The sequence below is a fragment of the Pogona vitticeps genome, chromosome 10, assembly GCF_051106095.1.
Source record: "Pogona vitticeps strain Pit_001003342236 chromosome 10, PviZW2.1, whole genome shotgun sequence".
In the NCBI taxonomy this organism is placed as follows: domain Eukaryota; kingdom Metazoa; phylum Chordata; class Lepidosauria; order Squamata; family Agamidae; genus Pogona; species Pogona vitticeps.
This window is the reverse complement of record NC_135792.1, coordinates 20,531,664-20,558,196: the sequence shown is the minus strand read 5'-3', so window position 1 is coordinate 20,558,196 and position 26,533 is coordinate 20,531,664. Positions and strand designations below refer to the sequence as shown.

At 41.2% G+C, this 26,533-nt stretch overlaps 2 long non-coding RNA genes across 2 annotated transcripts in view; both read left to right on the top strand.

Annotated features, from left to right (window-relative positions):
• The first annotated feature begins 2,543 nt into the window (after positions 1 to 2,543).
• Positions 2,544 to 26,533, top strand: part of LOC144584401 (uncharacterized) — a 146,547-nt gene continuing 122,557 nt past the window's right edge. Inside the window, exon 1 of the long non-coding RNA XR_013538625.1 lies at positions 2,544 to 4,132. This is a non-coding gene — a long non-coding RNA (uncharacterized LOC144584401). The remainder of the gene's footprint in view (positions 4,133 to 26,533) is intronic.
• Positions 4,911 to 18,831, top strand: LOC144584400 (uncharacterized). Its single transcript, XR_013538624.1, has 3 exons — positions 4,911 to 10,273; positions 13,207 to 13,416; positions 15,029 to 18,831. It is a non-coding gene; the product is annotated as an uncharacterized LOC144584400 (long non-coding RNA).

The window sequence follows — 26,533 nt, the reverse complement described above, 5'->3', positions numbered from 1 at the left end:
GTTTGTGCCCATCTCTTTTCATAAGAGATCCACAGAAATCACGGTGACTTACATTAGTCATGATTGATATCAAGGGGCTACCAACGTCTGGATCAAACTCAGTTATTTTTTTAACTGAAACACTGTGCCTTTCACTTTTTCAGTATTTCTCGTAATCAGACTTGAAATAACTCACTCACTTTCTAGAGAACTGTTGCTTATTTTTTCAGCTTGAAACGCTGACAAAATTGAGGACGATAATCTCAGAAAACAAGAGCATTTTCCTCCAGCTGCTGTGGCCTTTTGTCCTTTTTTTTCCAGAGATACAATGTGGGTCACAAAAACCGCATCACACTGGCAGTTGTTCCTTGGGGGGTTTAGAACTGTATTATTCACACACACACACTACCTTTCCTATAGGAATTTAGCAAGCATTTGCCTTGGGAAATGTACTTTTCTGTATTGGATGAAAACTGCTATCAGTACGGGATGCAGACTTGAGTTTAATTTCACCTTCCCATTTATTTTCCTAATGCTTGCGGTGTTGTTATCACTCACAGCACTTCTCCGAATCCTGCAGGTAAAGAGGATATAAAAGAAGGCATGTTAAGGAATTAGTCATCAGATTCAAATATGAAGTTCTGTGCAAAGGATATTACATTTTTCTCCCTGAGAGATGATTTATAAAGAAATTTTGCACTCAGCAGGACGTATGAGATACCTGTCATTTCCTTCCCTCCTTTTGTGAGTCAGATATGTTTGCTGCTTTATATTCTGAAGAAGAAAAAACAATAACACATCCAATTTGTCAACTTCTGTAACTTCTGCATAAAGTGTGAACGTCTTAATTTCAGTGATCCCAGATGGATGGGCAAATGAATTTTATTCCTGTGGATCGTTCTGGATAGAAGCTGGTACAAAAAAAATATCTACATATCAAGACGATATGTAGTTGCCGTGTATCATGTCAGGCCAATGGTTTGTCTAGCCCAGACATGGACTAGAATTGTAATGCTGGAAGAGAACCCAGGAGTTATTGCAATCCTCTATGAAATATTGGTTCAGTCCAAAGGGGTGGGCCAAAAAAAGAGAAGGGATGTAAGTAAGAGGTTGGAATCTTAGAAAGAATGGGAGAGCTGGAGTGTTTGCAGCTGCTGTTGCCAGTTGGACTACTTGTCAACTTGGCTTAGGTATACTTCTTACATGTTTGTTTTGGATGGGTGGATCGGCATAGTGAAGTCATGAATTACTTATATACAATTGTACTGATTTTTTTATTTTAGGGTTTTGAAGCTTCTCCTGTGTTACGAATACTCAGCCCAGCTGAGAAAAATATGTTGGATTTTTGTCTAACTTTGAAACAAAAGGGATGCTTGAACTTTGCACGTTCTTCATGCACCTTCTGTATTAGTGCTGTTGCCAAGAGCTTGGGGGCACAGATGTTGTTGGTATAACTGTTCATGTTTTCTGTTACTTGAAGAAGAAATCTATTTTGTGAAACTGAGTTTGCAAGATGTGTCAATAGTAGGCAAATAGCCCCCTAGAAATTAAAAGTATTATATTATATGCAAATCATTGCCCAAATAGAAATATCACACCTAAGGAATCTCTGATGGTCTCCAGGGTTCTAAGCAGAAGATTCCCAAGCTTGATGCAATGTATGCTTTTCCATGTGGGTGGGATCAGCAACCTGGGTCCAAAATGTTAAACTTCTTCTGGTAAAGCCATTCCATGGCGTCTGCTGTAGGATGTGACTAAGAAAATGTCAGGAAAGACCTATTAGCATAGCTGATCTTTATTTGGGATTCTTCACAGGCACTTTAAATGATGGCATGACATACTACTGTATAACAAGTACCCCCACGCATGTATGTCCTCCCACGCCCCACATTCATGGACGCCGCCGGCAGCAGCCCCCGGCCCCCCCATCCTTGGAAGTATGGTCTTCAACAAAACTGGTCCCTGGCATTAAAACAGCTGGAGACCACTGCTTTAGAACATAGTAGATTCTCCTTCCTTGAAGCTTTTTGAACAGATGGTCATCTGTCAAGGATGATTGAAGTGTGGTGTTTCTGGCCTGGCATTTGGATTTGGATCTGATAACTCTTGGGGCCCCTTCTGGCTCCACAATCCTACATTTCTTTGACTCAGAACATCATGTCACCACTGCTTGGTTGTGAGGGGTTTTAGAATGTCATTATATTAAGTATTCTTCAAACGATCTTTCCAGGCTTTGTTAAGTACTATGCCAACAATGGTAGGACCTCCGTACTGAATCATACACTCTAGGTGGGTAAAGCTAAAGAGGAGGACTTACAAACAGCCCAGTGTGGGCTGCATATTTAGAGAAAAATTGAGATAAATTTAAGTCAGCCGTATAATTTGCGTCACATGGAACTTTAAAAGCGCCCATTCTTCCTTAGTTATGTGTTTGCAAGGGCTCATGACTGGCTCTTGCTTTTGAAAAACCAGTTTATAACTTTTTTTGTTACCTTCTGTGGCGAAGAATAAGCAGGTGGAAACAATACTTTTCACTTAAACTCAGCTTGTGTTAATTTGGCTTCAACACTTTTTGGCGGGAGGAACATAAATACTAATGTTTCACAGGCAGAGCAAATGGAAGCACTAAAGAGGGCCAGAAAATACAGTTTGAATGGGCTCCAACTTTTGTTATGGGAAGTAAATTGCCATTACCTCTGGGAAGCTCTTTGCTTATTTCCACTGCTGCGAGAATTCACATTTTGTGAACAAACACTGAGGTCCATTTCTGCCAAATGCTAGCATAGCGTTGCAGGTACTGTTTTCAACTTCAAAACTAGCAATTTTGAGTGGTTTTTAAACAGGCTCCTAAATTTCAACCCACCCACTCAAAATATGTGCCTGTGTGGTAAAGGCACGTTTTAAAACCCCCACATAATATAATATGAGAACAAGGAAGAAATAATGAAGAATTCTGCTGAAATGAGGGAGAATAGGAACCAAGGAGGGATCAGCTCCCTGCCCGGCAGACAGACCAAGTATTTTCCATATAGTAAAGGTTTGTATATTGCAAATGTAGTTATATTTTGCTCTTTTGGATGGTTCTCACAAGTTGATTCCTCACCATACATAGTTGTCAGAGAAGTCATTTCAGCCTGGTTAGGCTGAGACACTAACCTGTGGCAAGATGATATGGGACAACAGATGATACTGAAAGCACTTTGAATTTTCATGTAAGTTGAGGATGCTGCTGAGGGCCCACAGCTCTTCCACAAATTTTTGTTCACTTGAAAACAGGTGAACGTAGGGCCAGAACAGAAAGCCAGACACAAGCCTCTTAGCAGATAGGCCGACCGACAGACACCCTGACCTACTTCAGTGTCCAGGGGTACAAATATTTGTATCTCTTTTCTGCATAGACAAAATAACTTCCCCCAGCCCCAGTCAATTGCATGGGTAATAAGCAGGGTTTGCTGAACAAAGAAAAGTCCAATGTATATGGGAGGAGAGCGTGAAGAAGGGTCATTCCTATACGCTTCTGGCAAGGTTTGACCATTTTGATGTATAGAGTGCTAAAATAATTGAAGGAAATTTAGAAAAGAAACCCTGACAATGTACACTGTGTTAAAAAAACAAAGGAGGTTTGAACAGCTGTGTGCGAAAAGTCCCTGTGTGTGAAAAGTCACTAAAATCTCCATCCAAGACATCACAGGGAAATCAAGGTCAATGCAAAGCAACATTGCCTTGCAAAAGTATCTCTTCCTTAACTAGCTGATACTTGGACATGTAGAGAAATGATAAGAAGTACATAACATTAGGGGAAAAGTCACAGAGCAGAGAATTCCTAGAATTCTAAACTGTGAGTAGGGTAAATGGGTGCCCTCCCAAATTTGTTCCACAGGGCAATTTTTAAAATCACATAGCAAGACTGTGCCTAAGTAAAATACTATGGAATCAGTTTGTTACTACAATAAGTGAAAGGGAAATGTAAACAGCTGAGAGAACTAGAATTATCGGGACGCAAGACACATACACAAACTACACACAAGGATACGGACAACACAGATGATAAGAAGTATCAGACATCATATAGCAACAGCAGCACAGAGGTGGAACAGACAAGGAGAACTGATTTTCCTCCATAGATGCAAACTGGCAAATGGCAGTGGCTTGGGTGAGAAAACCTAACACTTTTCATGATATGCAAAAAGGTTAAAGATTGCTCAAAGCTATAATGCTTTCAACTTTTGAATAATATGTTTTAAGAAATATACTTTCTGATTTTTTTATTGTGCCTTTGATAGGTTGTAAGCTCTTATATGTAAGATTTAAATATGAAGTTAATTGTCAGCAATCATTACAGCTAAAAGCTTACAACTGAAATATATTTTTCTGACTTAATTATTCCCTTGCAATATAATTTTAATCTTTATATACTCTAATCTTAAGCATTTTTGCCTACAGGTGTTTTTTTTCTTCTTCTTACATAGCTGTAAGTGTTTCAGATGTCTTTTATATGACTTAAGTATTTGCGCCTATTGCTCTTTCATAGTTTTAACACTGGTTTCTATGTAATTGAAATGTGCTTGTAACATCTCAAAAAGATGCATGTTTTGAATAACTCTTGGATTTTTAAGCAGAAGCAATGTAGATAAATTGAGCTTATAAAATAGATAAGCTGATGTTACCTGGAATTACTCCAACAATGAAAATATTTATACTTTGATACCCAGATGCATTTGGATATAATTGGAAATGGTTATCTGGTTCAATTTGGAATTAAACCTTTCAGGGATTATCCTAGATGTGACAAACATAGACTTCTGATTCTTCCTAGAGATCCAAAATGGTCTGTGGGGCTCTTAACAAAATTGTCCAAGCATCGGACTTTCTGACCTGATACCTCCTCTCTCATATGGCAGCAGACATATTAAATGGAGCAATCAGGAGCTTTGAACACCAGTGAAGGTCTGAAGGGACAGCATCGTGAACAGTAGAAAAACAATAATTGTGTGCTCTCAAATCAATTCTGACCTTCAGCAACACTTTTCGGAGTTTTCTAGATAAAGAATACTCAGAAGTGGATTACCAATTCCTGCTTCTGGGACTTCCTGGGAGTGAGCAACTTGTCTAAAGCCACATTGACTGACCCTTCTGAGATGCACAGGGAGAATTCCCAACTTTGGGCTCCAAATCCAGATGCCTATCTCATTGAGCTTTCCAGCCAATCTGGGCTCTCTACAGTCTATGTGATCTGTAGACTGGTCAGCTAAGGTCTGTGTCCAACGCTCCGAATGCCAGTGGTTCTCAAGGCACTGCTGAGCATGGGCATTTGTTATTATACTTCCATGCCCCATCAAGATTTTCTCTTTTATATGTAGATAACATCTGATTATGCTTGGCTAACTATGAGTGAAAGAAAACATTAAGAGGAAGTATATGGTTTTCTGAAGTGAAATTTCCCGTGAACTCAAGAATGAAAAATAAAGTCTGCATTCACCTTTGAGTGATCAACCACAAACCATAGGTCAAATTCAAGAGCCAAGTCTTATTCTTGCAGATATTCTATGTGGAGTGTACAAAGCATATCACAGTAATCCTTCAAACACCTCTGCAAGTTTTAGCATGATTGGTCATATCTTACAAACTGGACTGGAGGCTGCTATTTCCATTTACCTCTCTAAGACCACTGACTGTTCCCAGATCTACAGAAAGAACGGATTCTAAGGAAAGCCTGCTTCCTGTTCTTAGCTACTGGACCACATCACGCCAATGTATGAGCAAGCTTCAGGTTTCACTTCAGGCTCAGGGAAAATAATTGTGGCGGGCACGGCTCCTTCAAATAGTATTTCATAGGACAGAAAGAGAAAAATGAATTTACGAGCAATCCACGCTTTAGCAGAAGCTATCTGCTCCCTCAGCTCTGACAGGTAGTGAATGCTGTGGGTCAAAGGTGAACAAATGGATTAAAAACAGAACTGCACAACTGATGTTGCATGCACTGATATTGTATGCCTGATTGCGTCCCTGGTTATTCATTTGTTACACCTGTCTTCAGGGACAAAATCAATGAGATTTTATGTTATGCTTCAGGGTGATCATCATCGCTTATCTTGATGCATCATTTGTTCTGGTATGCATTTGATGGCTACATGATTTGCAGAAAAAAATATCAAAGAGCAGGATTAAAGAGAGCGAGAGCGAGGGGTGTGTGTGTGTAAAGTTTGGCATGATGAAAGTGTTTGTTTGTTTGTTTTAAATGAAGGACAGCCTGAAGTTTATGCCATGGCTGAACGAACATTTTTTTTTATTTTTCTGCAGAACAATGGGTTATGTCCTTTCCTTCTAATTTCCTGAAGTTAATCTTTAAATCAAAGGATATGTTCAATAACTCATTGTCCCTATGCACCCCACATGCCTGACCACAGACTACATAGACAGTAGGCTATATTCTTAGACACTACACTAACCAATGAGGAAGATTAGTCAGACAGTGATTAAGCGGTTCACCATTAAGTGGAATAATTATAATTATTTTCCATCTGAAAAAAAATAAACATGCAGCAGCAATTTTGGCATTATTCAGATCCAGAGTTTTAAACCTAATGCACTCAATGTTCTGAACTTGACCGGAAGGATCAATCGATTTCCCCCACATCTCTCTCTCTCTCTCCCTCTCTTTTCAAACTGCTGACTTTGCATCCTCAATAAGAAATGTTGGCTAACTATTATAAAAATAAACTGAAATTAATTAATTTCTGTTCTTTAGAAGAGAGAGGTAAAGGGGCCTCAATCTGGATTATTGAGCAAATATTGTTCATGATTAGCCCCCTTGTGTGATAGCAATGCACACTGGCAATGTTACTTGGGAACTTGTATGTGTGTTTAACTCAAAGAAGAAAAATGGAAAGTGCATTATCCCATTACTTGTCTCTCCCTTGGGGTCCACATTACTGAAATGCAGGATGAGGCCATGGACTGGAAATAGAAAATGCAGATGCTGTAACCTCCCAGGGATCTGTGTGAACTATCTGACTCCCTATTAAGCCTCCAGCAGATCCACAGTTTGCTTCTAAATAACATTACTCTTTATGTTCCCACATTCTCTATAGAATTAATAATTATCACATTTGATGAATATTCATGGCCAAAGGTTGATCGCCCATTAAATCTTTCTCATTATTAATACAAAGATTGGTTACAGAGGCATATTCATTAATAGCATTAAATTAACTTCCACAGATGATGCCAAACACTGAGTCATAGCTTATTGCTCTCGTCCATTTGAACCCTACCTCAAATGTAAAGACCTGTGCATGATCTGAAACCTTTCTTTTTATTACCTAATAAAAACTCTATTGTAGCATTTGATCTGAATTTCCTCTACTGTAACATCTCAGTAAATTATTAGGGAAAGAACAACTGAGAGGGTAAAGCCAGTAGGGTGAATCTTCCATAGCTCAGCAACAATGACAACAATAAGCTGTGTGATCCTGGCATGCAAGCCAAACACAAGAAGAAACACAGAAGTTCCCAAAATCATGGCCAGATGTTGAGGCCAGGCTCCATTGCTTCATGGAGAGAAACTACAGACTGACATTAAATTCCATTTGGAAAGATATTCTAGTCCACTACCCCAGAGACAAGGGTGGGGGAGATTAGCTGATGTTTAGGCTATGAGGTCTGCATGCCCCCATGGTTTTCAGATAAAATGTGAGACAGGGCTGGAGACAGCCAACTGATCACTGAGTTATCTGGTGATTTGTTGTTGTTTAGTCATTTAGTTGTGTCCGACTCTTCATGACCCCATGGACCAGAGCACGCCAGGCCCTCCTGTCTTCCACTGCCTCCTGGAAGTTGGGTCAAATTCTTGTTGATAGCTTCGGTGACCCTGTCCAACCATCTCATCCTCTGTCATCCTCTTCTCCTCTTACCTTCACACTTTCCCAACATCAAGGCCATTTCCAAGGAGTCTTCTCTTCTCATGAGATGGCCAAAGTATTGGAGCCTCAGCTTCAGGATCTGTCCTTCCAGTTATAATGGCATATACTGCAGCAGTGTGTTCCTCATTTATTTATTATTTATCTATTTAAAATATTTTTACTCCACCTTTCTCCTTTAAAAGGTCTCAAGGCAGCTTACAACATTAAAAGAAAATACTTAAAGCCAAAACAGTAAGCATACAAATACTAGAAAGAGTCAAATACCACACTACCGTACAGAAAACAAAAAAACACCACCAAAATCACATTCAAAAGCAGCAAGGTATCACTATCCTTTAAATGCCCCACTCAGGCAGCCAGTCACTGAGCCTGGCCTCCTGTGGGAGGGAGTTCCAAAGTCTCAGAGCAGCAACAGAGAAGGCTGCCTTCTGTGTTCCCCGTTAGAAATGGGCTTGCATTTAAAAAATTAATCACCAAATTCATTCAGAAATCACTAATTTGTCAATTTGTATTCATATAAATTAATGCTTCCAATGAATATGAATCAATGAATTTCAGTGATTTTTAATATGTTAATTCATTTGGCTATAAACACCCCTCAAGGTACCTGGACATACCTAAATTACAGGGAAGTTTCCTCTAAAATCCCTCCATGTTTGGTAAAGGTTAGGCTTCAGACATAGAAGTAATAAACCCACAAACAGCGCCCCCAGGAAAGTGCTCTTTAGCAGCTGACTTGGGGAAACCCAGTCTTCGCCAAACTGAGATATATTGTAGAGAAGAGTCATGGAAAGCTTCTCTGTGATTTTGGTGTCTCTAGGTGCCTGGAGGGAATTTTCCAGCCCCCCCCCCAGGGTGTACGGTATCACTTGTATATCTGAAATCCAAACTTCACCAAACCTGGAGGGCTTGTAGAGAAGAGTCAGGGGGAACTTTCCTGTGAATTTGGTGTCTCTTAGAGGCATTTTATTGGGTTTTAGTCAACCATGAATTAACAAACTGATTTGTCAATGCGTTCAGAAAAAAAAACATAAATTTGTAATTTGTGATTCATCAACCTTGACGAATTACGAATCAAAATGAATCACAATTTTTTCTGATTTATCTCTAGTCTCAAATGCAGAAAGAAAGGCCTCCTCAGATGATCTTAACGCACAGACAGCCTCATAAAGGGAGATGCCATCTTTGAGATAGCTTGGGCCCAAGCTGTTTCGGGCTTTATAGGTCAGAACCAGCACTTTGAATTGTGGCCAGAAATGGACTGACAGCCAGTGAGTGTGCTGTAACATGTGATCCTTATGACCAGCCCCAGTTAGGAATCTCGCTGCCATGTTTTAGACCAGTGGTGTCGAACTGTGGCCCTCCAGATGTTCTTGGACCTCAACTCCCAGAAGCCTTCACCACCACCTCTGCTGGGCAGGATTTCTGGGGAGCTGAAGGCCAAGAACATCTGGAGGGCCACAGTTCGACACCACTGTTTTAGACCCATGCTGAAGTTTCTGGATACTTAACAAGTTGTCACCTGCAGCCTTTGTTGCCATCAACTGAAATATCTGGCCTGGGCAAGAGAAAAGAATTGTTAACTAGTAGCAGTTCACCACTGAAATTTACACCATTCTACTTAAGCCACTGTTTCTAACCGATTAGATTTGGCCAATGTCTGTTAATTGCTTTGTTAGTTGCTATTATATCTGTCTGCACCTAGAAGTCTTTTGCTGCACTGAAAAATAGTGGTCCCCATGGAGTGTTACTCTCCAGTATATATTTTTTTCTTTTCATTAAACATATCATGCAGCAATCTAGATGTACTCTTCAGCATACACAGAATACCTCCAACATGAGCAATCTCAAATAACTTCTGAAAAACACTGGTCTTCTGTCAGTATTTCTCTTTTGATTCTTCTGCATATCAAAATGCTCTTCTCTCTGTGTGTTCTCAAAAGGTAATCTTCATGGAAAGAATGTAAGAAATGCTGTCATTTCACAGACATCTGAGCCCAAGTAGAGTAGCTTGGCAACTAAGATGCGATTCTCAGTTTGGGGTGTTATACGACTGCTCAGCCAGATAAGTGACTCTTTCTGTATACTCTTTGACAGGACTGGAGTTAGGGTTTTTTTTTTTTTCCTTATTTTTTTTTCTTTTACACATTCACAAAGGTGAACATTTGGCCCGTGAAGAAGAGGTTTTTCAAGAAACCGTCTGGGCTGTGGATAAACCCTTAGAGAGAACTGGAGCAAGAAAGAAGAGGAGGGCAAGGGGTGAAAGAAAATGCTTGAAAATATCCCACTTAACGATCAAGTAACTCCAGTTATGGCTTAAAACCAAGTTGATATGTCATCTCCAATATGCTTCTATTTTCTCCCACTCTCAGGTGAGGATAGGGCAGATGCTAGCAGCTGTGTTAATTTAGATGTGACAACACTCCTCTCCAAAAGAACAGAGGGGAGCTAGGGAAAGGAGAGGGAAGCTGAGAAGAAAGTAGCTAACACAGTTGGAAAGAGACAGAGAGTGTTTCCGGAGTGTGGGAATCTCTTTAGAAACATTCAGACTTTGTGAAAATGACTAAAGGATTTGCCAGAGGGATTATGGTTCAGAGTCTGTAGGCCAGGCCACCAGTGTGAATTTGAACAGTCTTGGTTGATGACAAGACTTGTTCGCTCTGTCAGATGGGATCAATTTAAAGAAAAACGTATCTGATATTCACTCCATTCAGACAGAGAGTTTTGGATTACCTGATCCCTTTTTCTTCCAGTGTAGAAAAATACTTCAGTGATTTGTTTTATTTTATTTCCATGTTGCATAAAGGCTCCTTAGGGTGATATTTGCTCGTATTTTTGACTCATGTCTATATTCACTCTTCAACATTACACTGTGCATGTGTACACTAGCAAACATGTCAAGAAGCCATGTGATTCTACGTGTTTTGGAGCAGTCAAGGCATTTAGCTATCCCTTGAATTTGACATTGGCTTCAGCAGAATTGCACTGAAAACCTGAGCCCCACGTTTATCCAAAAGACTTAGAGCAGGTCTTTTAATCTATGACTTTTCAAAGACCAAGTTCCTTGAGCATCCCTCATAGATACAGTTATGCCAACATCAAAATAGACATTTAATACAGAAGTAAATAAATCGCACCTTTCTCACAATTCAGTTGGGATTGACTGTGAATTTCTGTGCAGAACCTTTTCATGTAAACAACAATGCCCCCCCCCGTTCTTTGTCATTCACCAAAGACAAAAGCTGTTTTTGCAAAAGAAATAAACAAACAAAACACAACTCTGTATCTCTTAAGCTTAAAACTTGTCAGTCTTGCTTTGCACGTAGGATCAGGATCTGGTTAGGACTAGTGCTCATGAATGAGGAAATCAATGAAAGATATATCAAATTAGACTTCATAGAAGTGTCATAGGAGTGATCTTCTCTGCTCTTAAACCCTGAGTCAAGGTAGTTATCTCAGCAATGCTGAAAACTAAATACCTCACCCCTTCAAACAAACAACCCACCCACCTAGAGCAGCTAAGGGTACTATAAAATGAGATTATTGATATGTGTCATCACGTTGCCTCTGACTTACAGTGCCCCCGTGAATAAGCAATCTTCAAAATGTGCTGTCCTCAGTTCTTGTAAACTGAAGCCTGCGGCTTCATTTAGGTCTTCCTCTTTCCTGTTGCTTTCCACTTTTCCCTGCAATATTGTCTGTTTCAGGGAATCTTGCCTTCTCATGATGTGCCCAAAGTAGGACAGTCTCAGTTTTGCCACTTTTGCCTCTAGAGGCTTGATTTGATCTAGGATCCACTTCTTTCTCTTTCTGGCACTCTAAAGTATCAGAAAATGCTTTGTCACACAGCTCCCTCGTTCCTATAAAATAATAAAGCTATTACCCGTCTAAACCTGTCTCTTGTGGATTATCTACCGGTGTTGGGTGCAAATTTCCCTTTAAAAGGTAAAGGTAAAGGTTCCCCTTGACAATTTTTGTCCAGTCGTGTTCGACTCTAGGGGGCGGTGCTCATCCCCGTTTCCAAGCCATAGAGCCAGCGTTTTGTCCGAAGACAATCTTCCGTGGTCACATGACCAGTGCGACTTAGACACGGAACGCTGTTACCTTCCCACCGAGGTGGTCCCTATTTATCTACTTGCATTTGCATGCTTTCGAACTGCTAGGTTGGCGGGAGCTGGGACAAGCGACGGGTGCTCACTCCGTCACATGGATTCGATCTTACGATTGCTTGGTCTTCTGACCCTGCAGCACAGGCTTCTGAGGTTTAGCCCACAGCGCCACCACGCCCCTTTCCCTTTATTCATTCCTTTTTCTTTTTCTTCTTAAACAATGAGAGACCACCATGGCGATTGCCATCACTTCCAATAAAAATAAGTCGTGTGGGTGAATCAGGAATAAAGATTCTGTCGGCAGTTCTTAGAGATCACGTTTTTCCTTAAGCCTTACCTGACAATTTTCTTGATTGCATTATGTAGCCGATGCCTCGATGAGTTTTACCTAATTTACCACCTAGTTAGACACATTTAACTAGGCTGCCGCAACATTCAATAGTTTCAAGCTCTATTATTTCTCCATCCCAGGGTCGAACTGAGACGATAATGCTAAAATTATCATCCATACATGATACTTCTCTTCACTTGAATCTGACACTTGGAGGTTTCTGTGATGGAAAAGAAGTTTCCCCAAATGGAAAGCTGACCCACCAAAGTGGAGTAAGCTGAAGAGATTTTGCTGTCCGAGGTAGAGAAGGAAATGGCACCATTTTTTGTCGATGGGATTTTCTGGTTAACCCAGATGGGGAAAGAAATGACCACAAAGAGCATTTATTTTTGTTTGTTTGTTTAGTCTTTTGTGGCTTTACAATGGAAAGACTCTGAAATACGAAAGAGTCTAGGGATGGGGGCATTCGTATATGAATACGAATATTCCCGTGCAGCTGGACTTAATAAGGGGCTGGCCCATCCACTCGTGTGTCCGGCAGCAGTGGCAGCCTCGCTCATCCTTCCAGTCGCTTCCCGAGCTCTGCTCTCTTCCTGCTCGCCTGGCCATTCCAGGCAGTGGGAGCGATGATGAGCCTCCCTGCGTGGCTGCTGAGTCACTAGCCAAGCAGGAAGAGAGTGGAGCTCTGAGAGCTATTGGGAGGTTGAGTGAGGCTGCCGCCGCCACCGAAGGCATGAGTGGACAGGCCAGCCCTTTGTTAAGTCCAACTGCATGGGGATATTCATATTCATATACAGATATCCCCATCTCTAGTCAAGATGGGGGTAAATGAAAATTATGGATTTTTTTATCTTTTGAATTACAGCGGTGCCCTGCTTAATGATTACCCTGCTTGACAATGAATCTGCTTCATGACGATGTTTTTAATGGGCAAAATCCAAAAGAGCTGATTGTCGGGTTTTCAAAATGGCTGCCGGCTGTTCAAAATGGCTCCACGCTGTGTTCAGGACAGATTTTTTGCTGCACAGGCATCGGAAAGTGGCTGCGCTATGGAGGATCTTCACTGGACGCTGAGGTATTTCACCCATTGGAACACATTGAACCAGTTTTCAATACATTTCAATGGGCTTTTTATTTCGCTTGATGAGGATTTCGCTCTACAGCGATTTCACTGGAACGGATTATCCTCGTGAAGCGAGGCACCACTGTACTCTGCATTTTCAACCCTTTATTTTGCAGGGATTTTGATCCTGTTCCCGCCTGCCCTTCCCATGGTGCCCTACTGCCTTTGCTTCTGGATTGAAGTGATACAAGAGACAGCTGTCTCCTAACTCTCCTATATTTGGGGTTGGGAACGTTTGACAATATTGCCTTCACTGAGTGTGTGTGCGTTTTGTTCTGATTATGATAATCATGATGATTTCTTTTTCTCATCTGTATTTTCCTGCTAATGAACGGATGAGGAGGATGGTGATGGTGAGATGATGATAAATGAAAACTTTAGAGTACTGTCAGTACCTCTATAGGTCTGTCAACATCTGATTTTTCTTTCTCGTGTACTCTTGCTGACCACTTTAGAAGTGGTTGATTGTCTTTGCCTTGTCCCTGCTTTTTTGGACTAATTTCGAGGTAATGTGTAGCATTCACATTTGTGTGTGTTGTTAATTAACTGAAGTAATGTAAGTAACTATTTTACCTACTTTGGGAAGCAAGGAAGGTGGATTCTTAAAAGCTGTAGGCAGTGGATGCTGTTGGCTCCAGTGTCAATGAGGATGTGGATCCACTCCAGCTGTTTGTCAAACTGATCCTTGGCGGAACGCCTCCTCCCACCTAGATCTACCCGTACCACTTGATCCAGTCAAGAGGGGTGACTGAGGAGCCTAGTACCGAGGGAGGTCTGGAAAGAAAAAACCAGACACTGGGCCTTCTTGGCAGTGGCTCCTTCTCTTTGGAACAAACTCCCCTCTGAGATCCGTTTGGCCCCCTCGTTGGGTATTTTTAAAAAGCAACTTAAGACCTGTTTATTCAGACAGGCCTTCCCTCCAGGAACTATTTAATTTATTTATCTTCCCATCTTGAACTATTGTTATCATTGTATACTGCTGTAAAACTTTTATTATATATTAACTGTTTTTATTTTGTCTGTTGTGAGCTGCCCAGAGTAGATAATGTCTAGACGGATGGCACATAAGTGCAATAAATAAATAAATAAAATAAAATGTACAGGAGTTCTCCATGGTGCTGAATTTGAATTCCAAATATTGTCCAGCACCTCCAGCAGCTTCTTTAAAATGAAACAAGGAGTGGATTCAACACCACACTAAACACTGGAACCCACAGTCTCCACTAACCACAATGGTAATTAACTTCATTTGGGCATCCGTTGATAACTAGAACTATAGCCAATTCATTAAAAGAAAAAACTTCTGAAGGTTTACTCCTTTATAAAATTGTTAGTCTACATTTCTTAAATTGCATTACTCTAGTCATTGCTATGTGTTGCTCAAGAAAACTGCTAGATTTACTGCAGAGTCTTATACTGCAAAAGGATTGTCCCTTTGTTGCTTGCCTCTTGCCATGCCTGTGTGCATGTGTGTATGTTTCTGACATTCCTTAATGCTTTTGTGTAGTCTGTAGGAAGAGATAGAGGGAGCTCTTTGTAACCTTGAAAATGGAACCTTTGGCAGGGCTTGGACAATACACTGTTCTTATCAAGTACTGTCCCGAAACTGGTGAAATCCTGCTCTCCCAGGCCTTGCCCAACACTCCTCCAAGACACCTCTCAAGCTCTTTAGCATAACAAACCGGTAAGTTGAGGTATAAGGGACTGTCATTGTCTTTGTTAGGGGCTTTTGCTCACCTTTAGAGCATAGCCTCTAGTAAGTCTCTTTTGGCTTCCATAAAATAGCACTGCATCACGCTGGTCTCCATTTCTTGGTCTTCTGCCAGGGACTTCCCAGACATAGTGGCCTGTATGGGGATCCCTGGAGGATTTGCTTTGGAGTCCTACAGTCAGAGGAGACCAAGACACTAGAAGTCAGGGCTTCCTCTTATTCCAGTCCTGGCGAGTATAGTGGATACTCTTGGTGGTTGTCTAGTTGTGTGAGAGTGCACTTGTTTCCTTTGTTTCCCTGAAGGTGACTAGAACCGTGGCATGAATCTTGAGTGCGGCCACCCTGATTCTGATCCAAGGCTTATAACCAATGACAGCTAACAGTTGAATTCAAGAGTGTCCAGTTTTTGAACATGTGTTCCACCATTCAGTGTGAGATTGTATGAAAACCAGAGTGTAAGGAGCCAGGCTATAAGGAAGACCTAGCGCTAGGCACTTAAACAGTGTAGGGAACACAGTGGGTGTTCCCTGCCACGCAATGGGTAGCAAACGTAGTAAGCCTTTCAGAGGGACGCCTTTGGGCAGTGTAATTAATCACTGGGGTGATTTGGACTTAATACACCTTCGTTATGCTGATTGGCCATTTCCACCTAATATCTGGCCTCCAGCATGGCTAGTGAATGGGAACTTTCAATGGATAAACATTGAGGCTTTGTTGAATTGTTGTAACTGAAGCCCAGGGAAGCTGGGGCAGGATGTCGGATATGCCTATCTGTTTCAAACAGTTAATCTCCTCAGAATTAGAACCCTACCAAGAGGGAAAAGTGGATTGAGTCCATTTGAAACTATGTATGGCTGACCATACACCATCAGGGCGCTACCAAATCAACAAAAGAGTGACAAAATAGATCCCAGAGATTTAAGGGAATATTTGTTGATTATGTCCAGTATTTTGCAGGAGAATAAACACTTCCTGGTAACCAATGAGCTGCAAACCCTGAAAGAACCACTACATTGCTTCAAACCAGGAGACCAGGACATGGACAACTGGCCCATTTGAACCACTCTGGAGAGATCCGTATTTGGTGCTGCTCACCACACCTTCATCCCTGAAAATTGAGCGAATTGTCCCATGGATACATTTCCAGTGTATAAAAGAGGCTACCCCTCCCACACCACCGGCCGAATGCTTCACTTTCCCAAATAAGCCACACGCTGCCTTAACATTTCATTTAGGGGGCAAAGGTCAACATTCTCAACAGAAATGACATTTGCACTTGTGTTTCTTACAGCAGTTCAAATGGTAAATACCTCATTAAATCTAGTGGTATCTAAGAATGGCTTCAGCCTGAAACCTATTCGATGTTAAAGGCCACCTTGTTAACATGGCCTTAAGAGTCTGCTTGAAACTTTCAAGCCACCCCTCAAATTACAATTAATAGGGAGTTTGATAAAATGCCTTTTAGTGCCAACTTATTCATGTAACTGACATCATTTTTGGCAAACATTGTATAGAAAGGCAAAAATATTTTTCTCTCTGTCTCTAAAAACTCAAGAGCTCAAGGGTTGTTGTTGTTGTTGTTTTTGTGAAACCTGTACAAATGGAGGGACTGAATGGTAGGATACTTGTTAAGGGCACTCATTCTGGGATGTCCCATTGAAAAAGATAGCGCTGTATGATTTTCAAAAATGAGTGGAATTGAAGAAGGTTGGTTTTTTGAGGCTGTTGCACTCCTACATATTCCTAAGTACACTTGCACTGAAGAAAGCTCAATTGAAATGAAGTATTTGTGTGATCTCCTCAAAAGCCTGAAGAATCTCCTTAAAATTCTTCTTTAAAAAGCCCTCAAACTCCACCTGAAGTACTTGGTATCTCCATACATGACAATGTACCAAGAGTTGCCATCTTAGCAGCAATCTGATTCCCTTAGATTTCCAGGCCAAACAGAACTTGAAACTACAGGGTGGGTCCTTGCAATATTTATGATGTCATGGAGAAAAGGCTGTAAGGCTTGTATAAGAAGCTAGAAGAACTCACATAGAAAGGTATTGGTACTAAGCTAATGAGCCCTGGAAGTGCATAGGAATGGATGAAAATGGATGGCCTTGCTTTGAAGCCACGTTCAAACTAGGTCCACAACTTTCTTAAATGTTTAAACTTGACGCCTCCCAATTTCTGACAGGAGAGGGGCCTGATGTAGTGCAGAACCCTGGTTTGGAGTCCCATCTGATCTCCTCTGCAACTTAAAATGGGTGGGTTCCAAGCCCTAAGTCATGCTATCCCCAAGATGAGCCCATGACCCAGGAAGGCCCCCCTGCATCTCCTGCCAGGCAACATCATCTCAGGATCTGCAGTGATGTGAGGTTGAATGTGCTAGCACCCCCGTGGTGCCCCACTGGGAACTCACCAATAACTTCCCCTTCTGCACTACCTACCAGTGTGACCTATTTAAAGAACGACCCAACTCAATCTGTCTAGTAACAGCCATGGGCATCCTCCAGTGTGGGATAGATGAAAAAAACATTTGAGTCATCTTTCCTAAATGTGTCATTCAGATGAGCCAGCCCAAAAATTCCTATCCAGTCCCTGAAGGTGTTCACCTTGTCTTGCACTGGACATCCAGGATGGGCAGGTGGGCTGCTCACCTTGAAAAGACACTGAGACTTGGGCAGGACAGCTGTAATACTGTAGGCTCCCTGGCCCCTGCTCATTGGGTGCTCTTTGGATGCAATAGTATCATGCACTGTCTCTTCTCCCAGAGGGCAAGAAATAGTCCCCCACCCACATAGCTATCACACTGTGCCAGAGGCCAGCTTCATAATTCCTTCATGTTTGGGTGAGACATGATTAACTAATGAAAAAAAGAGCCAGTTTATGAGACCTTCCTCTGTTTGATGTCTATTTGTGAAGTGGAGCGAAGCAATATTTTACGGAAATTGATTTTTTTAAAAAAAATGAAGATGAAATAAACAAAAATCATACATTTGGTTACTAAAGTTTGCTACTTAAGTTCTGGGAAATCTCAAATCCCTCTCTTTAGATGGTTTCCTTCATTCCCAGCACTTTACTAATTCAGTAATGGGTGGTGAAATAGAAACCAAAAGGCATTCAAGGTAATGAGGGACCAGGTGTACAAAGACGTTCAAACTAATTATTTCATCATAAAACAATAACATGTGCAGTTATAACTCATGCTGAGTTTTTGAATGTTTATTAATTTAGACACCTGTGTTACCCTGCAACAATTTCCTTCAAAATACTTGCATACTTATTCACACCATGTAAATTTACAAGGGGTATGATTATCTCTAGATACAAATACATGCACTAGGTGCTTGAAATGATTAGGAGCACTTTTTAAAATTTTACTGGCTCCATAGCTTGCCATCTTTTGCATGGGCTTCTACAGTTGCTAGATTTCCTGAAGGCACATCATGCAGTCCATGAGACAAATAACCCCCATCTTTAGTTCGACTGGATCTAGTTGCTACTGTTGTTTAATTGCATAGTTTTTTCATTAGGGATTGATATGATAGCATCTTAGCAACTAAGAAGAGTAAAATAAAAACCCAAATCCTGACAGCCATCTGTTCTTAATCTGAAACAAGCATGGTGTTTTTTTTTTATGATATTAAAAAGCCAAATGTGAGGCCAAACTGGAGTTTTGGAATATATTCTGATTTGAACCGACTTGTAGTTGAGGTAATGGAGATATTTAAGGAGTAGTTTTACCACTCAGATGCAGCGATCTGGCTTCCTTCCCCTGACATCTCCAGGTACTGCCTCTGAATGGGTACCCACTGGGGGAGGTGTGGCTTCGAAGCTCTGAATACCTGTTTGGCCGATAAATGAACTGGAAGGTACAGCTGAACTATCAGTTCATGTCCATCTCTATTGCAGAGTTTTGGATTTCTGCTTAAATTTCTCTAGCTACACAGCAGGCGTGCAGAGATTCACAGAGCTGAATAACTTCAAATTCTCCAGATCACAACACCCCTCCTTTTATCATCACCTGGTACTTATAGTCGCAATAACTTGCTCAGAGAGTTTAGTGGGAGGAAGAATAAAAGATTTCATACTTACAATTGAACTGATCAAACAGCAAGCTGACAAAACATGACTGCTTTCAACAATAAGCCTTAATAGACTAAAGAGAGGGAAAGAGCACAGAGAGAGAGGTGGGGCTCTCTTAGAATTCAGAAGCAGAGAAGAACAATTGGCTGGTGCTGGACAGAGCAACAGCCTCCCCAGCCCAGAGGTGCAAGAACTTTAAAAGATTTCTCCCATCCCGTGCAATTCAGTTTGTGCCACATGCACATATTAATGTGTAACTTTATTCCAATTTGCCATGGGGTTTAATCCGGACTTTCTGCTTTGATTGAGGAAGCACACACATGGGTTCACGTCAGGCAATCTCAGTGAGTCATTTGAGATTTGCCAAATCTGGGGTGCAGTCCTTATTAAACATTTCTGTATAGAGTAGGAGTCCATTTGCCAAAATAAAATTAATGGTGTTTAGGAAGTTGGCATGGGTATGCCACATGGAGAAGGAATAACAGAATATCTTCAATACAGGAGCATTACGAACTGTTTAATTCCAGCAGTTTCTACAGTAGCCATGATGTCTTAACATAACATGCAGAAGTAAATGAAATGGCACAATGATTACACTGATTGCCGAGCTTCCAAATATGTAAGGATCTATTCTTGCTTCAGCAAAGATGTAATTATGCTCTCAAAAATGGCCACACACAGAGAGCTGCTTCATTTTTATTGTTGTCCTCCTGCTCATTTCTTTCTACTAATACAGGATTCAAACTCATCGCCTGTTGAGTGTCATCTTCCACTTCCAGGCGGCATCCGACCAATGCATTTCTTAGACCTGTGTTTTCAGACTCACTGTCATTCCTTTTAATCATTTGGTGCTAGGCCCTGAAAAAAAAAAAGACACAACCATTTTGTGCAAATCAGTCGCCTCAGTGAGCCCGGTTTTGTCTAAAATCTCACTTTCAGCAATATGAGCCTGAGGGAGAGCTGGCAGGATAGACTTTGTGTGCCAGTCTGCCAGTGTGTTGTGGGATGTGATGATATAAATTAGTGCCTACATAGATGTGAGGGAAAAAAAATTATATACTGTTGCCTTCTTTTGGAGTCAAATGTTTATCTGTCGCATTGCATGACGTCTGCTTTTCGGGGAGCAGGTTTTAAAGATTCCTTAGGGTTTTTGTAGAAAACATAAATGGGGGGGGAACAAATGACCCAAAAGATTTTTTTCCCATTTGTGTAAAACAAATGGAGCAAGAACCCCCCCCCCCAAAAAAAGCAGAGGAGGCACTTCAAGAAGACTCTTAAATGAATCAAATACGAAGACTCTTAAATGAATGAAATACGAACATCAGCATGCACGTCCCTGAATACAAGTCCTTCTTCTCAACAAGCTCAGTTGTCCTTAACCATGTCTATTGGGAACACTACATATGTCTGCACCTGTTGAGACAGAAGGAATGCGAAAGCCTTCTCATATATATATGCTGTAGGTACACAGTATATTGGAGACGTGGTGGCGCTGCGGGCTAAACCGCAGAAGCCTGTGCTGCAGGGTCAGAAGACCAAGCAGTTGTAAGATCGAATCCACGTGACAGAGTGAGTGCCCGTCGCTTGTCCCAGCTCCCGCCAACCTAGCGGTTCAAAAGCATGTAAATGCGAGTAGATAAATAGGGACCACCTCGGTGGGAAGGTAACAGCGTTCCGTGTCTAAGTCGCACTGGCCATGTGACCACGGAAGATTGTCTTCGGACAAAAACACTGGCTCCATGGCTTGGTAAAGGGGATGAGCACCGCCCCCTAGAGTCGAACACGACTGGACAAAAATTGTCAAGGGGAACCTTTACCTTTACCTTTACATGGTATATTGGAACAGGAACTTAAGGAGAGGGAAAAATTGAATGATCAGTGGGACTTTTGAAGAGAGAAGGAGAAAAAACATTGAGAAAGCAGAAGAAAGTGAAGATGCTAAAATGGCCACTTGACTGATGCTGACTTGAATTTTACTTGTGCCATCTATTTTTTTTACCCCCTTTGGGTTTGTCATGAAAACATTGAAACAAAGTGTATTTACTTATACGGCTCAGTGATATCAGTTCCGAAGTCTTTTATTCACTGCGGTTCCTTCTTATGGAATTATGGAATCTGTAGTTTTGGGAGGTACTGGGAAGGCACCAGGGGACCCCAAGCAGAGAGAGAGAGAGAGATGATGATGATGATGATGATGAAATTAAATCAGCTGAATTCCATTGTGAACAGGCAGCCAAGGTACCTCAGGGAATAAATATAGTTCAGGGATTGAACCAGAGTCCTGTAACAAAGGATTTTTATGGTCCCACCAAATCACAGCTCCCAGGGCTAGAATGTATAATAAGTACATACTTTGCAGAATGGGTAGATTTGAAGAACAAGTAGGAACATAGTTTCTTTCAAACATGAAAGAAAATGAAAATCCTGCTGTTTGATAAGGATGGGGTGGGGAAGAGGGAAGCTGAAGGTTTTTCAGTTAGACAAAGGCTGAGTGAATACCCAAGTGAAGAGTGAAAAAAGAAGCAGTGGGAAAGAAGGAGCATAGGAGATGTGCAGGACTGCTGCAGTGGGATAGAACATATGGGTTCCTAAACCATGTACATGGTTCATGGTTCCTTCAATGAAGGAAAGAAACTCTGCTACTACACTGACATTATTTTCGTATTGTTTTGAAATAGGTAGGTATAGGGGAACTTATAATAACTGAATGCTAAATTATATCTGCCATTGGGTAGAAATTAGCAGGACAGTATTTGAAAAGACATTTCTGTATCAACGGTTTAGGTATGTGGCTAGATTTGAGTTCAAGAAAGCAAAGTGAAAGCTGCTCCGAAAGGACTAGGAAAAAGTAAACCACCAGGGATAGATAGAAGTTCATTTGAAATGTGGTGCTGGAGGAGAACTTTGCAGAGACCCTGGACTGCCAGAGAGAGGAACAAGCAGGTCCTAGGTCAAATCAAGCCTGAACTGTCTCTGGAGGCAAAGATGTTGAAACTGAGGTTTTCCAACTTTGGGCACATCATGAGAAGGGAGGATTCCCCGGAAAAGTCAAAGGTAGAAGACAGGAGGAAAAGAGGTACACCAAATATGAGATGGACTGGCTCGCTAAAGGAAGCCACAGGCTTGGGTCTACAAGAGCTGAGCAAGACGGTTGAGGACAGGACATTTTGGAGATCACTCATTCACGCCATTGCCCTTTACGTTGGAGGTGACACGATGATCTATAAGTACCGTTCGAGCTCTGCAGTTCTAAGAGGATCATAATTACATTTATATTATAGCCTGAGAATTTCGAGACAAGGCCTACGAAGCTTACTTCCCTGTTTACTCTTAAGTAAGAGAAGGTCATTAGCCAAGTCTTGCTCTCTTGGGTGCTCTAAATTCCATGGCTTGGAGGTACGTTGAATGCCATTGTCTAGCTTGGCTTTTGGCGTACAGAGTTAGCAGTTATGGATTTAGTTATTTTAGTTCTCTTCAAGGAACTTGGGAATTATTGTTTTATAATTATTATGTACAGGTCTCTAGCCTTCAGCATGGAATGATGATCCCTCACACCGCTTTTCAGGGGGTTAACAATGACAATTATACAGCTGTAAGTATATAGGGCCGACATGCCCTTTCTGTATGTAAATTTGACAAAAATGAAAAACAAGATGACATGTCATTGTTCTTGGGAAGCATACTTAATAGGAAAAAAGTTTTCATGCCTGTCAGATGGCAACATAAAAAAAAATAACAATTTCCCAGCTGGAAATTGTACTCTGGCTGTCAAAGACTTTGATATATGGAGGCAATTGCCTCCCTCAGCAGTTAATTACAATATTGCAATTAGCAGGTTGAAAGTGCAAGTGGTTAAAAGGATCATTTTGCATACTCCTCACTCTGATAGGCTACGAAAGGGTATGAGGAGAGGACAAAGCAATTGAAAAGTCACCCTTTAATGAAGATTCTAAGGGACAAAATTGAAGCCAGTTGCTCTTCAACCCCACTGGGGTGGGTGTGGGTGGGCGTGGAGAGAGAGAGAGGAGATTAATGTCATGCCATTTCTCTCTAACATGGCCACCTATCAACAACCATTATAGATCTGTCATAGTATAGGGATGCAGTGCATAATAAGTTATTATGGATTGATTTTGTCATTTTAAAAAAAATGTGTGTGTGTGTTTTGGACATAAGCCACTGCAGAATAAAAAAATATTGGTGCAAAATATGTTGCCAAAGAAGAAGAAGAAGAAGAAGAAGAAGACAAAGTGTGCTGCTTATATACTGCCCCATAGGACATCTAGCATTTTCTGGGCAGTTTACAAGTTAATTACGCAGGCTCCACATTGCCCCCCCCCCAGCGAGCTGGGTACTCATTTTACTGACCTCAGAAGGATAAAAGGCTGAGTCAACCTTGAGCCGGCTACCTGGGATTGAACCCCGGGTCGTGAGCACAGTTTTGGCAAACTTCCTTCTGCTCCAGACGTACTCACTCAGAGAATTTTCACCTCACTTGAGAAACTGAGGCAGGAAACCAATTCCCTCAAATAGCAGCTAGTGTCTGACACTCTAGTTCTTGCATCCACCCATCCTTACGTAGCCCCACACAGTGAGGGAAAATTTGAGAGAAGAGGAAGGCTCCGTAGTCCTAATGATTTGTGGAGGTTTCCAACTTGAAAGGGATTCAGGAGCGCCTCCACAGAATCCCACAGGTGGAAAATTGGTCAGCGGAATCTAGAACATGTGCACTACTGTTGACAGATGTTCATTGAAGTATGTATGGATCCTCTAAGAAAACTTCGGAGCTGATCCAAAGAAAGTTGTTCAACAGCACACGACTTTTGTTGTTGTCGGTTTTTGCTTTGTTTGTTTGTGAGGGGGGCCACTCCAGCTGTTTCCCAGCAGCTGTCTGCCTTGAAAGCACAGAAATTAGAAGCGGGACCCTAGGTGGGAGTCCAGAGCTATACCCAGAGTGCATTCCCTGGTCCATGTCATTCAGAAACCTACAGAATCAGTGATCTGAATTGCACAGAGCCTCCATGAATTCAACAGTTCATACAAAGTCCTATCCATTGCCATTGCTCTGTATTGATGGATTCCTGCAGGGGTGAGCCATGTTGTGACACGACATTGGGGAAGGCAACATGGTGCAGCCATCCTCTACTCACGTGTAGAGTTTTCCCAGTTTTATTGACATCTGAATGCAATGAATGCAAAAGCCCATTTCATAAACCTCTCATTCTCACCGAAGTGCCAGGTCCATTCTCCCAATCCAGGCAAGATCCAGTTAAGAAACCTCTAAGCAATGACTTCTTCATTTCACACAGCCTGGTGCCAAGTTCTGTGATTTCATCAAGTCAATTTAAAAGTTCCTTTCTACGTGTTTACTGAAAGGGTCTGTTAAAGGGGATTAAAGTTCATACTCCCCTGAATCGTGTTTGTCAAAATCAGTACAAACTGAGCATTTAATTCTTGTGTGCTCAGAGGCTGATAATCATAAGAGATCAAATACACAGCTTGGCTGATTCTGAGAATAATTTTAATAGGGTGCTGTAAAATTATAGAGCTAAACATTATTAGATATATTTATTCATGAAAGCTAATTTGATATGTTGCAAAATAAGCCAATACATGGTGTAACCTCTTGCAGTCTAATTTCCACGGATGAGATCTTGCATATTTAATATCCTTTGAGGATATATTTTAACCTACTCTAATTACTGCTTTTCTCTTATTTCACATGCGGGAAGACATAGACGTTTAGGGTAAAATAATTTAATAATTATATTACTGTACATACAGCGTAAACCTAGCATATTAAATGAGAAACTTAGTGGGTAATTCATTTCAATTGTTGATGCATGTGTTGAGCAGACGTTTGGAGCAGAAAACTCTGCTTCAGGAGAGGGGTTGCAACACAAACCCTTACTTCTGCCAAGACTTCACTGCTTCTTCTTGCATACTTAGTTGGGAATAAGTGTATGTCTACACTACAGACCTACAGTAAACTTACTTATTCATTTTACTTATTTAAACTATTTCTACCAACTGTGGTGTCCACCCGGGTCATGAATTTGCTGTTGTTTAGTCCTTAACTCATGTCCAACTCTTTGTTATCCCATGGACCAGAACACACCAGGTCCTCCTGTCTTCCACTGCCTCCCGGAGTTGGGTCAAATTCATGTTGGTCGCTTCGATGACCCTGTCCAACCATCTCTTCCTCTGTTGTCCCCTTCTCCTCTTGCCTTCACACTTTCCCAACATCACGGTCTTTTCCAGGGAGTCTCCTCTTCTCATGAGATGGCCAAAGGTCATGAATATTCATATGCTATTTGCATAGACCAAGGGGAGTGCTGGAGGGTGAAAATCACGAGATATAAGAGAGCAGGAGAGGAGGAGTTTCGATAGGGTTTTGAGATAGAGAGATAGGGAGTTTGAGATTAATTGAGGAGACGGAGAGAAAGTTTTGGAGTTTGGGCAGGAGAGTGGTGGTTGAGAGGGAGAAAGGAGGATGTTTGTTTAAGAGTTAACAACATTGCTTGTTCTGTCAACACCTGTATCAATAAACAATTTCTATTTGATTCTTTTAAAATGACATATAGACTGGACCTCAATTATTAATAATAGGTATTGTTGATTTAATCAACTGGTGGCAGCTGAGGGGCACGTAGCATGAGCTCTTGGTTTGGTGAAACAATCAGGGGCCACGTGGAATTTGTGACACCAATATTTCTCCTTAAAAGGACTCAAGGCAGCTAATGTTATATTGCCTTAACTATCGTAGCTCCCTCTTATGGAATCCTGAGATTTTCAGTTTGGTGGCATATCTCAAATTCTGTGCTTCAGATTTGAGAAGCACAGTAGAACTTCCTAGCAGTTAATGTGTGGGGGTGGGACTTCCTTTGGAATAAAGTTCAACAGGTTCTGATTGCACTTCCAGTCAGCTGAAAGCCATCATTTCTTTCCATCTAACATTTAAAGGGGAAGGAAATGCATGAGGTGGACACCTTTTAGCTGAAGAACTGGGAAATTAAAAACATAAAGTTAAATGGGTCTAGACTCCTGTTCATTGGTTCCAAAAAGCTGTAAAGTGAAATGAAAATATATTTTTACAAGTACTGCTGGAAGCATGATGTAAAAAAACCCAACTTCACCAATTGTTACAGAAAGAAGAGTAAGAACAGAAGAGAGAATTCAAGAAACCCATAACTTAAATCGTGATAACTTAATGCTTAAAAAAAAAAAAATCACAACTAGAGATGGGTAAAGGTAAAGGTAAAGGTTCCCCTTGACAATTTTTGT